This window comes from Lissotriton vulgaris, unplaced genomic scaffold, assembly GCF_964263255.1.
Source record: "Lissotriton vulgaris unplaced genomic scaffold, aLisVul1.2 SCAFFOLD_1647, whole genome shotgun sequence".
NCBI classification, from domain to species: domain Eukaryota; kingdom Metazoa; phylum Chordata; class Amphibia; order Caudata; family Salamandridae; genus Lissotriton; species Lissotriton vulgaris.
In genome coordinates, this window is record NW_028255434.1 from 329806 (window position 1) to 342010 (window position 12205).

The following is a 12205-nucleotide window of genomic DNA, read 5'->3' on the forward strand; positions in this document are numbered from 1 at the left end:
TACAGGCGAAGATTGTGCATAGTGGGTGCTGCCTATGCACACTGGGGAGGGTAGGGGGGGGGGGGGGGGGGGAAGGAGGTTAGAAAAGTCCAGACCCTGCCTATCACCGGGATGGATGTAGTTTCACACCAACTGGAGGTATACTCGTTTGTTGCCATCATTGATAATTGTGAACTGCCCCGTGATTGGTGGGAGTTCGGAAGTGTGCTAGGGTGGCTGAACCACAGACCCCTTCACACCCTCCAACCTCCGCCTCTGTGTTCATCCTGCTGAGGAACTAGTGATGCATGGGGGGATACAGGGTGACCCCAAGATGTAGGCCAAGGCCCGAAGAAGGTGCCGGGCACTACAGACATGTAGGACTGAAGGCTCTGTACAAACAAGTATCACAAAACACACCAGAGGCACAAGTGGCAACTGTGTGCAGGCCTGGTGGGCCACATAGAGGGACGGGCACTCTGCCTCCCTGTGCCGGCAGGTCCAGGAATGTCCTCGCGGCGCAGCCAGGACAGGATGTGAGGGAAGGAAGCGCTTGTCAACAGGTCATCCTGCGTGACTCTGTGCTGACGTCATCTGCAGGTTGGCAGCCTTTTGGGCATTGCCTGTACATTTGCCCATTATTCTTAAAGTGGTGGGCCCGCCCCTTTCTCTGTTTCACTAAATACGTCTGAATATGTTCTTCAAACCTGAGTGCGCCGGAACTTCGCTTTTGCTCTTTTACCTTATATTTATTTATATATTGTAATGCCAGAAAGTTGACAGGTCCCACGTTAGTGTATTTAGAAACAACAGTTTACTGACGTGGCCATGTATTCATCAGGATATGGGCTTTAATGCAAAATTACGAATTGTAGTGTATGCATCATGTGGCTAATACTACACTGCACAAGCAACGCCATTTCTTCTTGTATATGTTCCTTGCACAAACGTCTTCCGTTTCTAAGCACTGCCCACAGCACTTATTATTGTTTAGAGCACGTATATAAGTGCATGTTTGTCTGTACTACTAGTCATGTCTAAATAATCTATGCTTCATCATTTATGAGAAACGTTGAAGGTCTACGCCTCAGCTTTTTACATTTGAGAACATTATAAGGACTGTTGAAGGCCCTCTACTGAAACTTGAAAAATGATCGAAACAGATCAGACAGAATGTTTCTTACATATCTGGTGTATTTAAAAAAGCATCTCGGAAGTGCTGAGCGTGTCAGACAGGCTGAGCACGAAACAGGGAGTGAACCTCTGAGGAAAGGCATGAGAAGTTATTAGAAGACTCATACCTGATGAACACAGACGTGTCAGGGGCAGTTTTATGGCAAACTAGCAAGGTCCGTGTTAGGGACGAGCACTTACATCAACTTCAAAGTATTTGCTATCAACATAACATTAAAGAAAGCGCACATAGGGAATTGTAGATTTACTATTCTGACTCCCCCTCTATGTACCAGTGGTACCTGATATTGGTAATATACGTGCATTTTAGTATTAAAAGTTTGCTATTTTAGGACCACACCATCCTAAAGTCGGCCTGCCCCAGGTACTTCCAATGTCACAAGCCTTTTACCTTACCAGACTCCTCTGCCATGGGCTTTACTCTTAAAGATTATAAATATATTCACCATATGAGGAGGGGCGGGGCCTCGGAGGGGGTGGGGCCTGGGGCCAACAGCGACCTAAGAGGCACCCTGTCCCCAAACAATCCCTCCACCCCTCCAGAAAAAACAAAAGCAAAGGGTCGCTGACGGTTTCCTCGGTGTCCAGGGGTGTTTTCACTCCCTTTGGAGAACATTGGTTGCTCACAACCTCCAAAGACGAGCTGGAAAGCTACTTCGTACAGTGGCTTGTCTTCTGTGCCACCGGGTGACTGTGTGAAGGGGTCTGAAATCGTGTGACACACGGTGGCAGCATGCGAGTTAGGCTAGTCTGCTCTTACAAGACCGGTCAAGCAGTATCAGGAAGACTCTAAACTCGAATTTTCTGAACCTGGTTAACTAAGACCACTATAAAGAAAAGTGCAATTCTGTACCCTTTGTCAACACTTACCTCTAATTTAAATGTGCCATCTTTCTGTTGTCTAAGGCATCAGTGAGCCGATGGGCACATGTATGTTTCTTAAAGGGTCTCACCGGAGCCTGCCACCAAATATCTTCACTGACCAGTGGACTGGCTGTTTCTGGTTAGGAAACAAAACTTCTGAAAACGTTATCGCAAAAAAAAAACCCAGCAAAGAAACACCAGAGGGGGCGGTGGATCTTTAAACACCCACACAGAGCTACATCCACACCAAACGTGGGATTGGAAGGCGAGGTGTGAAATAAAAAATTAAGCAGATGGCTAGAGAAAAGAAAGACACAGGCTATTAAAGATTTTGAAGGACGCTCGAGTGTTTTGCTGGTCAAAGGTTTTTAAAAAGTCCTGTAGTGCTCTCAGTACAGATGGTGAACAGCGGGCATGGGTTTACAGATCGACAGCAAAGGGGTCCAGCGTTCCATGATTCAGTTTTCACAGAATTTTGTAACCAAGAGACCGTGGTTGTAAATTGCAGTGCTTAATTTGTAAATGTAGGTGCCAGGGCTCCCATCAGGAGGCCACTGCAGCTTGGACCACTCATCGCCTCTTAGCTCTGTCAGTGACAGTATCAACACAGCTACTAACCATCACACTCTTGCAAGTGTGACACTTCGGACTGTTTTAGGCCACCCAACGCTATAATAATGGGGTTAGCAGCAGGTATTATTCTTTTTTAATGTATTTTGACTTTTTAAACACTGTTGCTGTGCTCACCTCAAAATTAGACAGAGAGCGCCACCATGTGGTGGACTGTACTAGAGCAGGTGCTGACAATTAAGTGCTGGTGCTGGACACCGGCTCAAATTAAGCACTAAAGTTCGGCTTCCTTTGACCACTTCTCTACCCCCTCCCAAGCCAGGAGGATCGATTGACTCTGAGATCTACTGTGATCTGTATGTGAAACGTTTGCACATGGTCACGGTCACTTTAGGATTGTATCATTTCGATGTTGGTAAATTGTGTACTGTTACACATGGTAATGGTTACACCTAATCTTGACAGTGTTTAGCAGTGACTGATGCGCTATGAAGCGCAATTTAAAGATCAGTTGTTACTATTACTTGATGAACATCTTGTGAATATCGTGCAATTGACCACAACTCCCTGTGTGTGAGCGTCCTTTATTTGTCAGAATGCCTGAAGGGCAGTGTTAAGCCCTACATAAAATAATTGGACCCCTTTGTAGCGCCTGGAAGCACATAGATACGGCTGTGTAGGTAAGACAACAATCACCTAACCCCCTGAAACGTTGGCCTTTCTAAATACCCAAGAAATTATTGGAATGACTGTAAGGCACGAGTGACATAAGTGTATAGTGAATGTGTGAATGATTGTGCAAGGGTCAGTACAGCAGAAAAGTGCAAGCTATGTTTTCAAGCCTCTTGGGAGGGATTATGATTTGCTTTAATCACAGTTTATCCCTTACGCCTTATCGCTTGCTTCTGAGGGCATTAACAGACAAGATTAACGCCCTCTGCAAAGGACGTTAACTGCTGTTAATTGAAAGAGCCAAAGGCGAGGGAATGCAACGAGGGGACGGACAATTAACTAAGTGAAGAAATATCAAGGAGTAACCCTTTCAGAGAAAAGGGATAGGGTCATTAGATGCTAAAAAACAACAAGAGTTCCCTTTTCGTAAGTTTTTTTGGAGAGGGATGACTCCCTCTGAGGGATTTTCACTCAACAAGTTAAGGATGGACCATATGGTATATTTACGGTTACATAGAAAACAACACATTTACACAAGGAACATTATATAACACCCGTGTCCTAATGAGAATATGCACAATACCAGGAAAAATTTCATAAAAAGAGTCTTTATTAGGTGATTTTACCGACCAATTGGTTAAAAACAAAATCATTCACATTTATTTATCAGAAACATTAAAATCTTAAAAAGGCTGAAAAAGTGTCGACGCGGCGTTTCGGTGATTTCAGTTGTCACCTTCTTCAGGACAATTAACACCTGTTAATGCCAGACGGCATGTTAAAAACAAGTTTATATCCTTTCACCCTCATCTTACCAGACACAGATAGACAAACTCTTCCTTTACGGTCGGTGTCTCTGCTTCTCACTCTCACCGGGCCTATAATGCAGACAAATGACAGTATTAGTCGCAGCATTCCAAGCATGCTGATTTGCTCAGCCAATCTCTTCACAGTGATAGTGATGGCGATGGCTGAAGTGCACTATATCCAACACTGCCTCAGCAGAGTTCTTTGTACCTCATAACCAGGGGCGGCCGGCTCAGGTAAGTGCGGTGGGTCGAGGCGAGGTAGGGTCAGGCAGGGGGGGGGAAGCAGACGGACGACATAATAGGTATTATTTATTTATTTAATTATACCTAATCCATCGGCTTCTGCTCGGCCCCACCCCACACGCGAACCTGAGCTGGCCGCCGCTGCTTGTAACTAGGCTCAGCTTCATGGGTAGAGGGGCGCATGCCTCGGCAGTGGCAGCCGGCTCAGGTAAGCGTGGTCGGGCAGAGCTGGGCCCAGCAGGGGGGAAAGCCCACTGAATAGGTATTATTTATTTCATTATACCTATTCTGTCTTCCATCGGCATCCCCCCTGCCGTGCCCTGCCTCACTTGCTTACCTGAGCTGGCCGCTGCTGCTTGTAACCCGGCTCAGCTTCATGGGTAGAGGGGTGCATGGCTCGGCCGTCTCAGGTAAGCGGGGTGGGGTAGGTCGGGGCAGGGCCTAGCATGGGGGAAACTGGCGGACGACGGGATAGGTATTATTTATTGATTTAATTATACCTATTCCGTCGTCCATCGGCATCCCACCTGCCGTGCCCTGCCTCACCTGATTACCTGAGCTGGCCGCTGCTGCTTGTAACCCGGCTCAGCTTCATGGGTAGAGGGGTGCATGGCTCGGCCGTCTCAGGTAAGCGGGGTGGGGTAGGTCGGGGCAGGGCCTAGCATGGGGGAAACTGGCGGACGACGGGATAGGTATTATTTATTGATTTAATTATACCTATTCCGTCGTCCGTCGGCATCCCCCCTGCCGTGCCCTGCCTCACCTGATTACCTGAGCTGGCCGCTGCTGCTTGTAACCCGGCTCAGCTTCATGGGTAGAGGGGTGCATGGCTCGGCCGTCTCAGGTAAGCGGGGTGGGGTAGGTCGGGGCAGGGCCTAGCATGGGGGAAACTGGCGGACGACGGGATAGGTATTATTTATTGATTTAATTATACCTATTCCGTCGTCCGTCGGCATCCCCCCTGCCGTGCCCTGCCTCACCTGATTACCTGAGCTGGCCGCTGCTGCTTGTAACCCGGCTCAGCTTCATGGGTAGAGGGGTGCATGGCTCGGCCGTCTCAGGTAAGCGGGTGGGGTAGGTCGGGGCAGGGCCTAGCATGGGGGAAACTGGCGGACGACGGGATAGGTATTATTTATTAATTTAATTATACCTATTCCGTCGTCCGTCGGCATCCCCCTGCCGTGCCCTGCCTCACCTGATTACCTGAGCTGGCCGCTGCTGCTTGTAACCCGGCTCAGCTTCATGGGTAGAGGGGTGCATGGCTCGGCCGTCTCAGGTAAGCGGGGTGGGGTAGGTCGGGGCAGGGCCTGGCATGGGGGAAGCTGGCGGACGATGGGATAGGTATTATTTAATGATTTAATTATACCTATTCCGTCGTCCATAGGCTTCCCCGTCTGCCGCGCCCTGCCCCACCGCGCTAACCTGAGCTCTGCCTCCGCTGTCCCCGGCGCTGTCCCCTTTAAAATGACTGATCACTCTTTCGTACCTTGTGTTTCTGAAGGAGGGCTCCTGGCGATGCATGAGCCTCGTGCACCTTCAGCCAGGAAGCAATGGGAGAGGTCCTTCCCCGACGCTTGGGCTCGTATCATAAATCATTGGTGGGGTTGCTAACCCCACAGGGTCTTATACCCTGGAACCTATGCCCATCTTGAAGCTGTGCTCTCTCGTTCATTGAGTAGGTACACTGAGTTAGACTGCTAGGAGGACCTGCAGAGCATCAGCCGTCCACGCCCTTCGGGGCATAGCCTGTGCTTTAAATGGGCTGGTACTGCCCGGTACTCCGTACCAGCACTTTTTTATTTTGGGAGGGAGAGTACTGGCACTTCTCAAGAGAAATGCTATACTTTTAATTGGAGAGTACCGGCACTTCTCAGAAACAAGCAGGTACTCTGCTACAGAGTACCTGCACTTCTATTTTTCCATTTCAAGCACTGAGCATAGCTACCATTGGTGCAGTAGGTGCAGTGGCACCAGGACCCAGAGTCGTAAGGGACCTATCAAACCGTGATAACTGCTGTACTGTACAACCCCAACAGCAAGTGTCCAGTGTCCTTGCTTGCAGCAGGGTGCCCCTCTTCCGCGTGCAGGCACCGCATGAGCCCCTGTAGTGCGCAGGAACCGCTCATCTGATTGGCTGTTAGATGCCCAATAGCACCCACGCTGCTGTAAGGCCGACTTTAGTTTTAAACAGCCGCCAAACGCCCGGCTCGAGGACAGTTCCATTTCAGACCCGAAGAGACGGGTTTTTATTTATTTTTAATTTTTATTTTATGCGTTTTTATATAGCGCGGACTTTACCTGAGGGTGTCAGAGCGCTTCACAATAGGAACAGAACTGATACATGAGGAGAACATTACAAGTGAACAAATTACAAAAGCAAACGTTAAGTTACATGAGGCAAAAGTGACAATTGTGAGCAAACAAAATACAAGAGGTAGCAAACGGTGCATTACAGGAGGAAAAGTGACATGTGTGCAGGTTTCAAAAGCGTACAAAGTACAAGTAGAGGTATAGTACTCCAATATATGGCAGACACTCAAACACAAGAACAAACGTTACGTAGGCAATGGTGGCACTTGTGCAAGTATCTAAAGCAAACAAAATGTAAGAGGTAGCAAACAGTGTGTTACAAGAGAAAAGCAGGACCGGACTGGGAACAAAAACTGGCCCTGGCAAAGTGCTCAGCCGCCCCCCACCCGGGGAGTTGTGAGTGCCGCTGAGCTCTTTGCCAGGGACTGTTTTCGGCCGATTTTGTTACAGGGCCGATTTTACAGCTATGATGCAAAAACGGCCCAGTAACAAAAACGGCCCCCAGGGGCTCCAAACCGGCTCCCGACCCGAGCGGTGCACCGGGGGATTGCCTGGTGCCCGCTACGGCCAGTCCGGCACTGGAGAAAAGTGACACGTGCATGTTACAAAAGAGTACCAAACACAGGTAGAAGGATAATACTGCAATAAATGGCAGAACACACTGGGAAAGCACTTCCAAAGTCACGGAGAAAAGGTTTCTCTGTAATGGACGGTCTTCCTTCAGATAATAGAGAGGGTGTGAATTAAATTTGGAAGTGTCTTTGAAGGAGGAGAACTTTGAGGTCAGTGTTGAAGGCCTGGGAGGAGGTGGTGGTCCGGAGCTGATGCTGAAGTGAGTTCCAGATTCTCACTGTGTTGCCTGAAAAGGATTGGGCCATCGATCTTTCCTTCTTGAAAGTGGGAAGCCAGCGGAGGGTGGATAGCATGGGTGTGATGTGGTCGCTTCTTTTGGCCCAGTAAATGAAGCGAGCTGCTGAACGGAGAACAGATTTAAGGGGGGACAGGTGGGATTTGGGGAGGCCAGTGAGAAGAGAATTGCAGTAGTCCAGTCTGGAGAGGACCAGCGATTGGACCAGGGTTTTAAGGTCTTGCTCCGGGAAGAAGCGACAAATTCCCCAAAGAAGGCGCAGTTGGTATCGAGCAGACTTTGCAATGGAGTTGATGTGGGAGATTAGATTGAGTTTTTTGTCGAGTATGACACCCAGGGATTTTGTGCTGTCGACAATGGTGGTTTTATTGTTAAGTAGATTCATCTGATCCATCCATGATTGAACCGGGTGAGGAGAAAGTGAGGAGGAGAGGAGGAGGAATTGAGTTTTGGAGGGATTCAGAATCAGTTGATGTGTTGACATCCAGTTTAGAATGGAGTCCAGAGTAGAGCTTAGGATGGAGAGATCGTGAGTGGAGGCAACCTTGAGGTAGATTTGAGTGTCGTCTGCATAGTGATGATAGTGGACCCCGGATTTACGTAGGAGATTTCCCAGTGGTTCTAAATAGAGTTTGAACAATGTGGGTGCAGGTATAGAGCCTTGAGGAACACCTTGACCTACAGCCACAGGAGATGAAAGACTGTTCGCTATTTTGATCATTTGTGATCTATCATAGAGGAAGGAAGCAAACCATTTAAGCACAGTGCCCTCCATGCCCATTCTCTGTTGAAGAGTGTTGAAGAGAGTGCTGTGATTGACAGTGTCAAAGGCTGCAGAAAGGTCAAGGAGAATTAGAAGACAAGACCCCCCCGAATCGAGTATCCGCAGCGCGTCATCAATCACTTGCAGCAGGGCTGTTTCAGTGCTGCAGTTTTGGATGAAGCCGGACTGAAAATTGTCAAGAAGATCATTGTCCTTGATATGACGAGAGTTGTTTCGCTACACATCTTTCTGTGATCTTTGCAAGAAAGGGTAGGTTAGTGATTGGGCAGAAGTTGTTGAGGTCATTCGCATCAGCAGTGGGTTTTTTAAGCAGAGGGGTGCCCTGCCCAGTTTTGAAGGGGACAGGAAGGGAGGCTTGACAGAGGGAGAGGTTGATCAGAGTAGTCCAATAGGGAAGAGAATGGGTATAGAAGTCAATGGCAATGTCACTGGGGATGGGATCAAGAGAATGGTTGGAAGGCTTTGTTTCGAGGATGCAATTGAGGAGGGCATCTTCAGAGATGGGGCAAAAGTTTTGCCAAATGGCTAGTGATTTGCGCTCCTCTGGAGGGATAGGATGAGCGACCTGATCCAAAAGTGATTTCACTTTTTCCTCAAAGAATACAGCTAAATCTGCTGCTTTCTTTGTAGAATCCTCCAACTTGGAGGTTGGTAGAGAGCAGTTAGTATTCTTGATCAAATCAAATCGTTTTTTGGGTCTATTTTTGGCTGAGTCAACGCTTTCCCAAGGAAGATGTGCTTGTGTACTTGGATCTTGCTGAACAAAGCATGGACAAATTATCGGTGGAGGGCACTTGCCTCCATTGTTTCTCCAGGAGTCTTAGGTGCTTCATTCTTCATAGAGGGATTTGTTGAATCAAGGAGCTGAGGGAATGGGCATTTTCTTTTTGCTTTGGAGAGGAGCGACTTTATTGATTTCGACTGCAAGGACTGAGAGGCATTGGGAGGTGATTTCGTCAACATCTAGGTTTGGGTCTAGCCTTGGAAGTGACAGCAAAGCTGATTCACAGGGGGAAACAGTGTCAATATTTTTAGTGTCACGGAACCAGGAGGTAGCCCCCTTAGGTTGTCCAAGAATTATAGAGTGTGCTAGGTGAAGAGAGAATCGGATGAGGAGGTGGTCAGACCAGTCTACATGAATAGGGGTAGCGATAGAAAGCATGCCTGCTTTAGAAATGACAAGGTCCAGGATTGAGCCCTTAGAGAGTGTTGATTCTGTGCAGTGTTGGATAAGATCGTTTGCAGAGAGGAAGGTGGCCAGCAGATTCACAGAAGAGTCTTGCGGTAAGCCCCAGTGGAGATTGAAGTCACCCACGAAGGTCTGATTGTCACTTTGCGAGTATTGGTCGCTGATGAAGTCAGTGAGTTCCTCCATAAACGAAGGGCCGCTGCCAGGCGGGCGGTAAATGGTATGGAATCTGAGGGGTGAGCGGTGGTGTAGTTGAACCTTAAGAGATAGGCATTTAAAAGTGCGGAAGGAGCTGATAGGAAAAGCCTTAAGTTGAAGGGAGTTTCTAAAGATGGCTGCAACACCTCCCCAACTTTGTCGGTTCTGTGATTCCTAAAAATAGAATAGCCTGTGGGTAATAGGGGATCAAACATAGAGTGAGAGGTATCGTTGAACCAGGTCTGAGGAAGAGCATGTCAATATTGTGAAGGGTGATGGTATCGGAGATTTCTAGTTTGTGTATTATTGCAGATCTGCAGTTGTGGAGCAGACAGCGCAGGTCTGTCAGGACTGTTTTGGTGACAGGAGTACTTGGGCTATGGAAGATGATAGGGATATTGTACTTATACGGGGGTGCACGGGAGGGCTTAGGTGGATGCTTGGTTCTGACAGAGGAGATGGTCGGAATAGTGTAGATAGTTGGGTTACTCGTAGATGCAAGTTGAAGAAGGGTGGCGTTCAAGGGCTTGGGTGAGTTAACGATGTTTGCAGACGACTGGTTATGCTTGGCTATACTGGGGTGGGGGGGGGGTGAGGTGCATCTTGTGGGAAGGTGAGATTTTTCCAAAGCAGTTGAGGTGTAAGGAAAAGTGGAGATCTTGGATCTTAAAAGTGAAATGGTATCTACAAGCTGGGAGATGGAGGTGATAAGAGAGCCTAGCTTATTTTCCAGAGAGAGTAGGGCAGAGCACGATGGTTGGGTGGCTCGATGGAAACAGGAGGGGTGAAATTGGTGGTGAAGGGTGGGGAGAGGTTGGGTGACAGGAGGAAAGTTGAGGTATAGGGTTCATAGGTGGGGAAAAGTGGAGGTTGAGAGCGGGAGAAGGTGTATCAGAGGTGAAGGGCAGGTTGTCTTTGTTGGCGTTGCAAGAAGGAAAGAAATTAAGGACATATTTAGGGGGAGATGGGTGCAGATCAAGGCGGTGGGGTAGAAGGAGAGGGGAGGACTGTGTGGAATCATAGGGATGTAGGAGGTTAGGGTGGTAGTCTTATAGGGGAGGAATAACTAGTGCAGAGGAGAGTGCCGCTCCTGCTCCCCACAACTAGGAGCGGAGATATTTGTTTATACTCCGCCCCCCACCCCCCAATCCCTGGAGCTGGGTGACATAGCCCAACAGCTTTACCCGCGTTGTGGTGAGATGTCTGTACAACTGGAGCAAGGCCGATGTCAGTCTGGCTGAGGGGAGATCTCTCCCTGGGGCCGAGGTGACGACACCTCTCTCGGGCCCTGGAGAGGCATCGGTAAAGCTAGAGTGCTCCCTTGCTCCGGTGCTGAGAAGAGACATCTGCACATTTGCAGCGAGGTGAGGCCCTCTCCCCAGCGCAGAGCACGCGTCACAGCAGGGAGACAGACTGCCCGCTGAGCCTGCACCCCCACCCCATGCTCAAAGCAAAGCAGGGCCTCCCGATGCCGTCTGTTGTCAAATATAAGCAGCAAAGACTGAAAAACACAGTGTGTGTGTCGTACTCCGCTTCACTGCATGCTGCCTGATTTAAAAACAGACCTCTTTATATTCTGAGCCTTCTCCCCCCTCACCCCCGAGAGTCAGATGCAGCGCTCAGTTTGGAAAGAAAAATAGGCGCTTAAGCTCAGAGTTTTTCCTGGTACTGTCGAAAAGTGGGAAAGACGATCACCAAGATGCCTAGGTTGGATTCCAACTCGTGACTCTCTCCCGTCACTCTACCCTCCCTATCTTATTGCTCTCACCCTGACTCTGTCTCTTTTTATTGCTCTCACCCACCCTCCCTGTCTCTTTTTATTGCTCTCACCCTACCCTCTCTATCTTATTTTATTGCTCTCACCCTGTCTCTTTTTATTGCTCTCACCCACCCTCCCTGTCTCTTTTTATTGCTCTCACCCTACCCTCCCTGTCTCATTTTAATGCCCTCACCCTCTCTTTTTATTGCTCTCACCCTACCCTCCCTGTCTCTTTTTTATTGCTCTCACCCTACCCTCCCTGTCTCTTTTTATTGATCCTACCCTACCCTCCCTGTCTCTTTTTATTACCCTCACCCTACCCTCCCTATCTCATTTTATTGCCCTCACCCTCTCTTTTTATTGCTCTCACCCTACCCTCCCTCTCTCTTTTTATTGCTCTCACCCTACCCTCCCTGTCTCTTTTTATTGCTCCAACCCTACCCTCCCTATCTCATTTTATTGCCCTCACCCTCTCTTTTTATTGCTCTCATGCTACCCTCCCTGTCTCTTTTTATTGCTCTCACCCTACCCTCTCTGTCTCTTTTTATTGCTCTCAGCCTACCCTCCTTGTCTCTTTTTATTGATCCCACCCTACCCCCTTTCTCTTTTTATTGCTCACACCCTACCCTCCCTGTCTCTTTTTATTGATCCCACCCTACCCTCCCTGTCTCTTTTTATTGCTCTCACCCTACCCTCCCTGTCTCTTTTTATTGATCCCACCCTACCCTCCCTGTCTTTTTTTATTGATCCCACCCTACCCTCCCTG